The sequence below is a fragment of the Lepidochelys kempii genome, unplaced genomic scaffold, assembly GCF_965140265.1.
Source record: "Lepidochelys kempii isolate rLepKem1 unplaced genomic scaffold, rLepKem1.hap2 scaffold_113, whole genome shotgun sequence".
NCBI classification, from domain to species: Eukaryota; Metazoa; Chordata; order Testudines; family Cheloniidae; genus Lepidochelys; species Lepidochelys kempii.
In genome coordinates, this window is record NW_027333595.1 from 170,001 (window position 1) to 177,916 (window position 7,916).

Sequence of the window (7,916 nt, forward strand, 5' to 3'; positions counted from 1 at the left end):
CGGGGCAGGGGCACCCGGACGGAGCGGGGTCCGCCCGGCCCCAGCCCGCGGGGGCAGGAACCGGGTTGACCTGGTGGCCGGAGGAGAATTAAGCCCGGGGCACGGACACCCGGACGGAGCGGGGTCCTCCTAGCCCCAGCCCGCGGGGGCAGGAACCGGGTTGACCTGGTGGCCGGAGGAGTATTAAGCCCGGGGCAGGGGCACCCGGACGGAGCGGCGTCCGCCCGGCCCCAGCCCGCGGGGGCAGGAACCGGGTTGACCTGGTGGCCGGAGGAGAATTAAGCCCGGGGCCCCGGGGCAGGGGCACCCGGACGGAGCGGGGTCCGCCCGGCCCCAGCCCGCGGGGGCAGGAACCGGGTTGACCTGGTGGCCGGAGGAGTATTAAGCCCGGGGCAGGGGCACCCGGACGGAGCGGCGTCCGCCCGGCCCCAGCCCGCGGGGGCAGGAACCGGGTTGACCTGGTGGCCGGAGGAGAATTAAGCCCGGGGCCGCGGGGCAGGGGCACCCGGACGGAGCGGGGTCCGCCCGGCCACAGCCCGCGGGGGCAGGAACCGGGTTGACCTGGTGGCCGGAGGAGTATTAAGCCCGGGGCAGGGGCACCCGGACGGAGCGGGGTCCGCCCGGCCCCAGCCCGCGGGGGCAGGAACCGGGTTGACCTGGTGGCCGGAGGAGAATTAAGCCCGGGGCCGCGGGGCAGGGGCACCCGGACGGAGCGGGGTCCGCCCGGCCACAGCCCGCGGGGGCAGGAACCGGGTTGACCTGGTGGCCGGAGGAGTATTAAGCCCGGGGCAGGGGCACCCGGACGGAGCGGGGTCCGCCCGGCCCCAGCCCGCGGGGGCAGGAACCGGGTTGACCTGGTGGCCGGAGGAGAATTAAGCCCGGGGCCCCGGGGCAGGGGCACCCGGACGCAGCGGGGTCCGCCCGGCCCCAGCCCGCGGGGGCAGGAACCGGGTTGACCTGGTGGCCGGAGGAGAATTAAGCCCGGGGCCCCGGGGCAGGGGCACCCGGACGCAGCGGGGTCCGCCCGGCCACAGCCCGCGGGGGCAGGAACCGGGTTGACCTGGTGGCCGGAGGAGAATTAAGCCCGGGGCCCCGGGGCAGGGGCACCCGGACGGAGCGGGGTCCGCCCGGCCCCAGCCCGCGGGGGCAGGAACCGGGTTGACCTGGTGGCCGGAGGAGAATTAAGCCCGGGGCACGGACACCCGGACGGAGCGGGGTCCTCCTAGCCCCAGCCCGCGGGGGCAGGAACCGGGTTGACCTGGTGGCCGGAGGAGTATTAAGCCCGGGGCAGGGGCACCCGGACGGAGCGGCGTCCGCCCGGCCCCAGCCCGCGGGGGCAGGAACCGGGTTGACCTGGTGGCCGGAGGAGAATTAAGCCCGGGGCCCCGGGGCAGGGGCACCCGGACGGAGCGGGGTCCGCCCGGCCCCAGCCCGCGGGGGCAGGAACCGGGTTGACCTGGTGGCCGGAGGAGAATTAAGCCCGGGGCCCCGGGGCAGGGGCACCCGGACGGAGCGGGGTCCGCCCGGCCCCAGCCCGCGGGGGCAGGAACCGGGTTGACCTGGTGGCCGGAGGAGAATTAAGCCCGGGGCCCCGGGGCAGGGGCACCCGGACGGAGCGGGGTCCGCCCGGCCCCAGCCCGCGGGGGCAGGAACCGGGTTGACCTGGTGGCCGGAGGAGAATTAAGCCCGGGGCCCCGGGGCAGGGGCACCCGGACGGAGCGGGGTCCGCCCGGCCCCAGCCCGCGGGGGCAGGAACCGGGTTGACCTGGTGGCCGGAGGAGAATTAAGCCCGGGGCCCCGGGGCAGGGGCACCCGGACGGAGCGGGGTCCGCCCGGCCCCAGCCCGCGGGGGCAGGAACCGGGTTGACCTGGTGGCCAAAAAGCAAACCGGCCACCAGGTAAACCCGTTCAAAGTATAGGGTTGACCTGGTGGCCGAACAGCAAACCGGCCACCAGGTAAACCCGTTCAAAGTATAGGGTTGACCTGGTGGCCGAAAAACAAACCGGCCACCAGGTCAACCCGTTCAAAGTATAGGGTTGACCTGGTGGCCGAAAAGCAAAGCGGCCACCAGGTAAACCCGTTCAAAGTATAGGGTTGACCTGGTGGCCGAAAATCAAAGCGGCCACCAGGTCAACCCGTTCAAAGTATAGGGTTGACCTGGTGGCCGAAAAGCAAACCGGCCACCAGGTCAACCCATTGAAAGTATAGGGTTGACCTGGTGGCCGGACGGGAAGGAAGCCCCGAGCCCCGGGGCAGGGGGACCCGGGTGGAGTGGGGTCCGTCCGGCTCCAGGCCGCGGGGGAGGCTCCGGGTTGACCTGGTGTCCGGACGGGAACGAAGCCCCGACCCCGTGGCAGGGGGACCCGCACGGAGAAGGCGTCCGACCGGCCCCAGCTCGCGCTGCAGGCTCCGGGTTGACCTGGTGACTCCCCTGCCTCGGGTGGCCCCGATCCTTTTTTTTCCGGTTTTTTTTTCCGTTTTTTGGCCGGAGAGTGGTCGGGATGGCCCCCCGGCACCCCTTTTGTGGTCGTTGAAAATTTTGTTTCAGACTTCCAGGGGCCCGATCCCTGACCGAGGCGTTTCAGGCTGGCCTGGCGGACTTCTCTGCACAGGCTCCGGATTGACCCGGTGACTCCCCTGCCTCGGGTGGGCCCGATCCTTTTTTCCGCTTTTTTTTTTTTTTTTTTTTTTGGGGTCCGGAGAGTGGTCTGGATGCCCCCCCAGAACCCCTTTTGCGGTCGTTGAAATTTTTTTTTTCAGACTTCCAGGGTCCCGATCCCTGACCACGGCGTCGCAGGCTAGCCTGGGAGACTTGTCTGGCGAGGGCAGGCACAGGGTTGACAAGGTGTCCGGACGGGAAGGAAGCCCCGAGCCCCGGGGCACGGGTACCCGGCCTGAGCGGGGTCCGTCCGGCCCCAGCCCGCGGGGGAGGCTCCGGGTTGACCTGGTGTCCGGACGGGAAGGAAGCCCCGAGCCCGGGGCAAGGGGACCCGGGCGGAGCGGGGTCTGTCCGGCTCCAGCCCGCGGGGGAGGCTCCGGGTTGACCTGGTGTCCGGACGGGAAGGAAGCCCCGATCCCGGGGCAAGGGGACCCGGACGGAGCGGTATCCGCCGAGCCCCAGCCCGCGGGGGCAGGAACCGGGTTGACCTGTTGGCCGAAAAGCAAACCGGCCACCAGGTCAACCCGTTCAAAGTATAGGGTTGACCTGGTGGCCGAAAAGCAAACCGGCCACCAGGTCAACCCATTGAAAGTATAGGGTTGACCTGGTGGCCGAAAAACAAACCGGCCACCAGGTCAACCCGTTCAAAGTATAGGGTTGACCTGGTGGCCGAAAAGCAAACCGGCCACCAGGTCAACCCATTGAAAGTATAGGGTTGACCTGGTGGCCGAAAAACAAACCGGCCACCAGGTCAACCCGTTCAAAGTATAGGGTTGACCTGGTGGCCGAAAAGCAAACCGGCCACCAGGTCAACCCATTGAAAGTATAGGGTTGACCTGGTGGCCGGACGGGAAGGAAGCCCCGAGCCCCGGGGCAGGGGGACCCGGGTGGAGTGGGGTCCGTCCGGCTCCAGGCCGCGGGGGAGGCTCCGGGTTGACCTGGTGTCCGGACGGGAACGAAGCCCCGACCCCGTGGCAGGGGGACCCGCACGGAGAAGGCGTCCGACCGGCCCCAGCTCGCGCTGCAGGCTCCGGGTTGACCTGGTGACTCCCCTGCCTCGGGTGGCCCCGATCCTTTTTTTCCGTTTTTTTTTTTTTCCGTTTTTTGGCCGGAGAGTGGTCGGGATGCCCCCCCGGCACCCCTTTTGTGGTCGTTGAAAATTTTGTTTCAGACTTCCAGGGGCCCGATCCCTGACCGGGGCGTTTCAGGCTGGCCTGGCGGACTTCTCTGCACAGGCTCCGGATTGACCCGGTGACTCCCCTGCCTCGGGTGGGCCCGATCCTTTTTTCCGTTTTTTTTTTTTTTGGGTCCGGAGAGTGGTCTGGATGCCCCCCCAGAACCCCTTTTGGGGTCGGTGAAAAATTTTTTTCAGACTTCCAGGGTCCCGATCCCTGACCACGGCGCCGCAGGCTGGTCTGGGGGACTTGTCTGGCGAGGGCAGGCACAGGGTTGACATGGTGTCCGGACGGGAAGGAAGCCCCGAGCCCCGGGGCACGGGTACCCGGCCTGAGCGGGGTCCGTCCGGCTCCAGCCCGCGGGGGAGGCTCCGGGTTGACCTGGTGTCCGGAAGCCCCGAGCCCCAGGGCAGGGGTACCCGGGCTGATCGGGGTCCGTCCGGCCCCAGCCCGCGGTGCAGGCTCCGGGTTTACCTGGTGTCCGGAAGCCCCGAGCCCCAGGGCAGGGGTACCCGGGCTGATCGGGGTCCGTCCGGCCCCAGCCCGCGGTGCAGGCTCCGGGTTGACCTGGTGTCCGGAAGCCCCGAGCCCCAGGGCAGGGGTACACGGGCTGATCGGGGTCCGTCCGGCCCCAGCCCTCGGTGCAGGCTCCGGGTTGACCTGGTGACTCCCCTGCCTCGCGTGGCCCCGATCCTTTTTTCCGTTTTTTTTTTCCTTTTTTGGCCGGAGAGTGCTCGCGATGCCTCCCCCCCGCCACCCCGTTTTGGGTCGGTGGGAAAAAAATCAGACTTCCAGGGACCCGATCCCTGGCCGCGGCGTTTCAGGCTGGCCTGGCGGACTTCTCTGCACAGGCTCCGGGTTGAACCAGTGACTCCCCTGCCTCGGGTGGGCCCGATCCTTTTTTCCGTTTTTTTTTTTTATTTATTTTTTGGCCGGAGAGTGGTAGGGATGCCTTCCCCGCCACCCCGTTTGGGGTCGGTGAAAAAAAATTCAGACTTCCAGGGGCCCGATCCCTGGCCGCGGCGTTTCAGGCTGCCCTGGCGGACTTCTCTGCACAGGCTCCGGGTTGAACCAGTGACTCCCCTGCCTCGGGTGGGCCCGATCCTTTTTTCCGGGTTTTTTTTTTTTTTTTTTTGGGGGTCCGGAGAGTGGTCTGGATGTCCCTCAGATCCCCTTTTGGGGTCGATGAAAATTTTTTAAAAAGACTTCCAGGGTCCCGATCCCTGACCACGGCATCGCAGAGTGGCCTGGGGGGCTTGTCCGGCGGGGGGCAGGCTGCGGCTTGACATGGTGTCCGGACGGGAAGGAAGCCCCGAGCCCGCGGCAGGGGGACCCGGGCGGAGCGGGGTCCGTCCGGCCCCAGCCCGCGGGGGGAAGGCTCCGGGTTGACCTGGTGTCCGGAAGCCCCGAGCCCCGGGGCAGGGGTACCCGGGCTGATCGGGGTCCGTCCGGCCCCAGCCCGCGGTGCAGGCTCCGGGTTGACCTGGTGTCCGGAAGCCCCGAGCCCCAGGGCAGGGGTACCCGGGCTGATCGGGGTCCGTCCGGCCCCAGCCCGCGGTGCAGGCTCCGGGTTGACCTGGTGACTCCCCTGCCTCGGGTGGCCCCGATCCTTTTTTCCGTTTTTTTTTTTTTTTTCATTTTTTGGCCGGAGAGTGGTAGGGATGCCTTCCCCCGCCACCCCGTTTGGGGTCGGTGAAAAAAAATTTCAGACTTCCAGGGCCCCGATCCCTGGCGGGGCGTTTCAGGCTGGCCGGCGGGACCTCTCGGGCACAGGCGCCGGGTTGACCCGGTGACTCCCCTGCCTCGGGTGGCCCCGATCCTTTTTTCCGTTTTATTTTTTTTTGGGTCCGGAGAGTGGTCTGGATGCCCCTCAGATCGCCTTTTGGGGTCGGTGAAAATTTTTAAAAAAGACTTCCAGGGTCCCGATCCGTGACCACGGCGTCGCAGGGTGGCCTGGGGGGCTTGTCCGGCGGGGGGCAGGCTCCGGCTTGACATGGTGTCCGGACGGGAAGGAAGCCCCGAGCCCGCGGCAGGGGGACCCGGGCGGAGCGGGGTCCGTCCGGCCCCAGCCCGCGGGGGGAAGGCTCCGGGTTGACCTGGTGTCCGGAAGCCCCGAGCCCCGGGGCAGGGGTACCCGGGCTGATCGGGGTCCGTCCGGCCCCAGCCCGCGGTGCAGGCTCCGGGTTGACCTGGTGTCCGGAAGCCCCGAGCCCCAGGGCAGGGGTACCCGGGCTGATCGGGGTCCGTCCGGCCCCAGCCCGCGGTGCAGGCTCCGGGTTGACCTGGTGTCCGGAAGCCCCGAGCCCCGGGGCAGGGGTACCCGGGCTGATCGGGGTCCGTCCGGCCCCAGCCCGCGGTGCAGGCTCCGGGTTGACCTGGTGGCCGGAGGAGAATTAAGCCCGGGGCCCCGGGGCAGGGGCACCCGGACGCAGCGGGGTCCGCCCGGCCCCAGCCCGCGGGGGCAGGAACCGGGTTGACCTGGTGGCCGGAGGAGAATTAAGCCCGGGGCCCCGGGGCAGGGGCACCCGGACGCAGCGGGGTCCGCCCGGCCACAGCCCGCGGGGGCAGGAACCGGGTTGACCTGGTGGCCGGAGGAGAATTAAGCCCGGGGCCCCGGGGCAGGGGCACCCGGACGGAGCGGGGTCCGCCCGGCCCCAGCCCGCGGGGGCAGGAACCGGGTTGACCTGGTGGCCGGAGGAGAATTAAGCCCGGGGCACGGACACCCGGACGGAGCGGGGTCCTCCTAGCCCCAGCCCGCGGGGGCAGGAACCGGGTTGACCTGGTGGCCGGAGGAGTATTAAGCCCGGGGCAGGGGCACCCGGACGGAGCGGCGTCCGCCCGGCCCCAGCCCGCGGGGGCAGGAACCGGGTTGACCTGGTGGCCGGAGGAGAATTAAGCCCGGGGCCCCGGGGCAGGGGCACCCGGACGGAGCGGGGTCCGCCCGGCCCCAGCCCGCGGGGGCAGGAACCGGGTTGACCTGGTGGCCGGAGGAGAATTAAGCCCGGGGCCCCGGGGCAGGGGCACCCGGACGGAGCGGGGTCCGCCCGGCCCCAGCCCGCGGGGGCAGGAACCGGGTTGACCTGGTGGCCGGAGGAGAATTAAGCCCGGGGCCCCGGGGCAGGGGCACCCGGACGGAGCGGGGTCCGCCCGGCCCCAGCCCGCGGGGGCAGGAACCGGGTTGACCTGGTGGCCGGAGGAGAATTAAGCCCGGGGCCCCGGGGCAGGGGCACCCGGACGGAGCGGGGTCCGCCCGGCCCCAGCCCGCGGGGGCAGGAACCGGGTTGACCTGGTGGCCGGAGGAGAATTAAGCCCGGGGCCCCGGGGCAGGGGCACCCGGACGGAGCGGGGTCCGCCCGGCCCCAGCCCGCGGGGGCAGGAACCGGGTTGACCTGGTGGCCAAAAAGCAAACCGGCCACCAGGTAAACCCGTTCAAAGTATAGGGTTGACCTGGTGGCCGAACAGCAAACCGGCCACCAGGTAAACCCGTTCAAAGTATAGGGTTGACCTGGTGGCCGAAAAACAAACCGGCCACCAGGTCAACCCGTTCAAAGTATAGGGTTGACCTGGTGGCCGAAAAGCAAAGCGGCCACCAGGTAAACCCGTTCAAAGTATAGGGTTGACCTGGTGGCCGAAAATCAAAGCGGCCACCAGGTCAACCCGTTCAAAGTATAGGGTTGACCTGGTGGCCGAAAAGCAAACCGGCCACCAGGTCAACCCATTGAAAGTATAGGGTTGACCTGGTGGCCGGACGGGAAGGAAGCCCCGAGCCCCGGGGCAGGGGGACCCGGGTGGAGTGGGGTCCGTCCGGCTCCAGGCCGCGGGGGAGGCTCCGGGTTGACCTGGTGTCCGGACGGGAACGAAGCCCCGACCCCGTGGCAGGGGGACCCGCACGGAGAAGGCGTCCGACCGGCCCCAGCTCGCGCTGCAGGCTCCGGGTTGACCTGGTGACTCCCCTGCCTCGGGTGGCCCCGATCCTTTTTTTTCCGGTTTTTTTTTCCGTTTTTTGGCCGGAGAGTGGTCGGGATGGCCCCCCGGCACCCCTTTTGTGGTCGTTGAAAATTTTGTTTCAGACTTCCAGGGG